General features: G+C 31.3%; 1 protein-coding gene across 1 annotated transcript in view; it reads left to right on the top strand.

Annotated features, from left to right (window-relative positions):
- Positions 1-1,596: 1,596 nt before the first annotated feature.
- LOC106105193 (rap1 GTPase-activating protein 1) overlaps positions 1,597-5,082 on the top strand; it is a 197,409-nt gene continuing 193,923 nt past the window's right edge. The window contains exon 1 of the mRNA XM_013285460.1: positions 1,597-1,852. The gene's annotated coding sequence lies outside the window, so the exon portion shown is untranslated. The remainder of the gene's footprint in view (positions 1,853-5,082) is intronic.

Here is a 5,082-nt window from a genome sequence, read left to right as displayed (position 1 = left end):
CATTATGTATTAAAGTATAAATTTACACCAATTCAATCTATAGAAAATAAATGTAACTTTCGAATACTAACAATTTCGAAATAAAATATTGAAATCACGTGAAAACAGCGTGATTTCTTCTTTTCCTACGCAGCGACATGATAGTAAATGTAGTTTAATTTCGCATCGAAGCCTTATACAGCGATATCACGTTCCGATCAGCTGGTATTGCTATAGACAAGTTACTTTAAGGATCACTTCAACTTTAAACATTTTTAAATAAAAAAATCAATCATCAATATTTTTAGGTTAGAAATTATATTTGTAATAGCTGTCGCCCGCGACTCTCTCCGTGTGGATTTAAAAAAAGCAAAAGTGAGTAGCATATGTGTTCTTCTAGAGTATCCTCTACATCTAAGCTAAATTTCATCGAAATCCGTTCAACTGTTTAGGCACAAACTCTAACAAACATGCATCCAACCATCTAAACTTTCGCATTTATAATATTAGTGTGATTAGACAATTTTGTCCCACGGTGTTTTATTATTTTCAGAATAACAACTAATAAAAACTAAATAGTATTAAAACAGCTGACATAAAACATTGCTGATTTATAACATCGGTACCGACTGCATAAAAATCAATAGCACAATTATGACAGTCATAAATATAATGACTTCTTTTAAAAAACGCCGCAGATATAAAAACGACTTTATTGCTTACACATTAAAAACTAATATGGGTTATAATTTATGAGTTTGAGATCCAATCGTAACCCGCATCTCAGCGACATACGAGGCGCTAATTAAAACCGATTCATCTCTGGTTTACGAGTGCGGTGATGTTTTACGATACAGGTCAATAAACTTTAACGATATATGTTGCTTATAATAACAGTTGGTATATACAGAAACGGTCGCAAAAACTTTAAACTAAAGGAAACGTAGAAGGCTCGCAAAAGAGCTTAAAAATTAAATAGGCAGAGCTAAAGTTTAAATCAAAGGTGTACATTCCACCAGTCTAGTCTTAACAGCTTTAAGCTTACTTGCGACACTTTAAAATAATGACAATAAATCAAGTTTTATTTTGAACGGATGATAGAATAATGGGAAGGATGCACAATTTCTTTGAACAAAATATTTCAACAGCATTTCCGAACTGCTACGATTTTAGTTTACTTCAAGAAGAGTTTCGAATATGCTGATCTTGCGATATTTTTTCAGTGGAATTCAATTTTTTTTTTACAGTTTTACATTATTGAGTTAACACAGCCACAAACAGCTTAGTGCCATTAAACATAAAATGTTTATTTTGGCACTGCACAGTTCACATTTTAATTTAAAGTTAGTTATAGGTTACAATATAATATACATTAGGAGTTACACTGCTCATTATATTATTTCTCAAAAGTCTTGACGATATTCGTCCGCCTATCCGTTACCGGTATTATAACACTATATTAAATCTAAGTATTGAGACACAAATTCATATACAAGCTATAGAGTATCTACAAGTAATTCGTGCTTACTAGTTACATGCATCCAGTGACGAAAGTGTTTTCCTCGCGTTAAAACACGAGCGATTTTCATTTTCCTTCGTTCGCCTTCAGTTCGGTACGTTGATGCGTGTGGGACGCACGTCTTCGGCGCGCGTAACTCCGCGCTCGGCGCGAACGTAAACAAAACGGATGCGAATGTTTTTTGTCTGTGATTAGTGTACGTTTGAATATTAATAAGTGACGTATCGAATAACACAGTGTTACATTACTTTGTACAAATTTAATCGGTGTGTTTGTGTTGAGTTAAAAGTTTAGATTACTTTGTTTTTCAAGTAGTGTTGATTACAGTTTTGTGTACAAGCTGTTCGTTAACAGGTTGGTTTCGTTTTTTTTCTGTATGCAATTAACGTTCGTGTACGTTACAGTATCGTCCGACAAGCTATTTGTTTTGATTTCACCGGAATCTTGCCGAATTGTTCATTAATATTGTCATTTCCGGTAGCTTTAATTGTTTACATTTAGTTATATAAGCTGTGTTCAATGTCCTAATTTTTCGATTTATAAGGTTTGTTTTATTAATTGGATGAATCATCACTAAAACATTTTTTTTATGTAATTCTTTTTCTGGAACTTAAAAATGGTGGCAATATACAGTATCAATTAATAACAACATAAAGATAATGCACGTCGTTAGGTTGGTAACCATTGATTTAAATAAGGGTACTGTAGGTTAGTCAATAAAGCGCTTGATTATACTTTCACTGACTATATGGTAGAAACAATCGTACCCATTGTTCGGACGTTTCACATCCATTCATAAATCGAATTACATAAGATTTCATAGCGAATTATCGATTAAGACATAAACACACCCTTCAATATAAACTTGTGTAACTATGTTAGGTCGGCACGAGTTTACGTCTCCCATTTCGGCCTGTCATATGCTATTTCAATCATCATTCCTTTCTTAATCATGTCATCTTTCATCCAACCAAGAATGCTTGTATTTCAGATAACAATTTCTAATAAATCTTCTATACATATAATAAAAAAATGGAGTGTCTGTTTGTGATATCAAAAGGCAAATGCCAAAATTCGGAAGGATGAAAATAGCATTTAAAAATGTTAATCTGTCTGTCTGTTTGTCCGCAAGCCGCGTTTGTTCTAGGTGATCTCCAAAACGGCTGGGCCTTTCAATGAAGGGTAGCAGACATAGACGGGTAAATTATAGGCTATTATACTTTTTTTATCTCAATATTGCGTGAACAAAGTCGCGGGCAACAGCTAGAACGTTAGTAAAAATGTTAAGCATTGCGTACTTACGAGTAAAGGCCGGTGATGATGATGTTGATAGTTATAACCACAACAAGGCAGACAGAATAACGAGATTCAAGTTGAATTCAGGCATAAAAATTCCTGATTCTAGTTGAAATCAGGCATAAAAATGCTTGCCTACGTCAATAATATTAGTACAGGCAATTAAAAAACCAATAAATATATTGCCATCATGATATTTTTGAGAGAATAGGCTCTATGAAGGTTTGAGATATGTTCATTAACGGAAGATGTAATGATTTATATGTTATTTAAGTAAATATTCTAGAACATCAATTTCGAGCTATATAAGCTTATTAAGACTTAACAGCGTAGTATTTAGTTGTTTCTAATGCAAGTAGCTTTCCTTTGACGTTGTAAATCCTCTTATAAACCATTAACTCTGCAATTATCGAACCATATAACTAATATGTACTTAATCACGATCAATTTCGACTATAGTTTATTTGTGTGGCAATTTTAAATATTGAAAATTATATTCTTATTTGTGCCACATACTTGTTAACGTTGGCAGAAAAAGAATCATGCTTTTTTCGATTTATACTAGCTTTCGCCCGCGACACCGTCCGCGTGGAATTACAAAAGTGAGTAGCCTATGTGTTCTTCCAGACTATCCTCTACGTCTATGCCAAATTTATTCGAAATCCGTTCATTCGTTTAGGCTACAAACTCTAACAAACATCCATCCATCCATCTAAACTTTTGCATTTATAATATTAGGATAGTATGAAGTGTGATTTCAAAAGCCAAGATTCGATTTTTAAAATGTAAGGTGGCTATTTGAAAATCGAATTGGAGGATAACATTTCAACGACATTTTGTTAGGCTTCTTCATATCAATGTGATATCCATTTAATTTACGTGGCTAAAGATGATACAACTGATAATATTTTCAAATTTTAATTAACCCTTGACCTTATTGAAAGATTCAAATCAAAGTTGACAGTCGTCCTATACAAATCAAATTATCATTTTTTTGCTTGCTCAAGTAAAATTCGTCAAACTAATGTAGAGTAAACTCATAATGTAACCAAACATTTAATACATAAACTGTTTTTAAAATTGCATAGTTTAAATATTTGTATATTGATTGTTGTGCACAAAGATTTAAATAAAAGAATTATATTAATAAAAGTGTCTTTATTTTTTTAATATGAAAACTCTGTTACTAATAAGGATAATTGGCTATTATTACTATATTTGATTATTACGTAACTCATTTTAATCTAGATGTTCAAACTCATTTTCATTTTTTTTTGTCCGACACCGTTTTATAATTATTAAAAAATGAATCAACTTGTTGCTTTGCCATATTTTCTTGGCTGTTTCATCGTAAAAGGTGTGGTCAAAATATTAGGAAATTCAGATAAATAAGATTATTAAGTCATCTATACTAATATTATAAAGAAAGATTTGTATTTTTATATGTATTGAAATAACTCAAAAACTACTGGGCTGATTTTAAAAACTCTTTCATGAAAAAGCTACTTTATCAGTGAGTAACATAGAATATATATATTTTTTAAATTCACGCGTACGAAGTCGCGAGCAACAGCTAGTTATAAATAATGATTAACTTAATGTTAAATATCAAGAAAACCTCTTTGAATTTGGTCAAAGGAGTCATTGGAAAGTTTTTGACACTTTTACAACAAAGTATGTTACGTCTAGACAATAGATATTAAACCCATAGTATTAGTAATGTTATTTTTGTGTAACCAATGTTTTCTTTGTGAAACCGAACACAACCGCAAACGTTAATAACGAACCGCACGATACTTTGTAAACCGATACATATTTTCCCCAAAGGGGTATCGTTATTCCCGTAATCCTATTTGGAATAAATAGGTACAAGTTTTTTTAAAACCAATATTTTCAATAAACAGTATTATATACCAATAATTGAAGCCTACTTTAAATACGTTTCGTAAATTGTTAAAAACCGACTTCCAAACAAAATACACGAAAAACAAAACAAAATGCACTAAAAACAAAACAAAATACACCAAAAACAAAATATTCTCAAAAAAAACAGTACACTAAAAAGTAACGAAATAATTCCTTGAAAATAGTAAACCTACCTTATTGTAAGTGTTATGTCTATATTGTACAATTATTTTTACTTTGATGTCGGTGTCAGCCAAGGTATACAGTGATATTTCTACGTAAGGGTTTCCATATTTTTACCATAACAATTGACAATTGAAAGTATAATAACAATTAAGTAATGAATCTACATTGACTGACACCGACTTCAAAGTAAAAATAAT

Source organism: Papilio polytes, unplaced genomic scaffold (assembly GCF_000836215.1).
Source record: "Papilio polytes unplaced genomic scaffold, Ppol_1.0 DF823177.1, whole genome shotgun sequence".
Lineage (NCBI taxonomy): Eukaryota > Metazoa > Arthropoda > Insecta > Lepidoptera > Papilionidae > Papilio > Papilio polytes.
The sequence above is the reverse complement of the archived record's forward strand: the minus strand, read 5'-3'. Positions and strand labels throughout refer to the sequence as shown.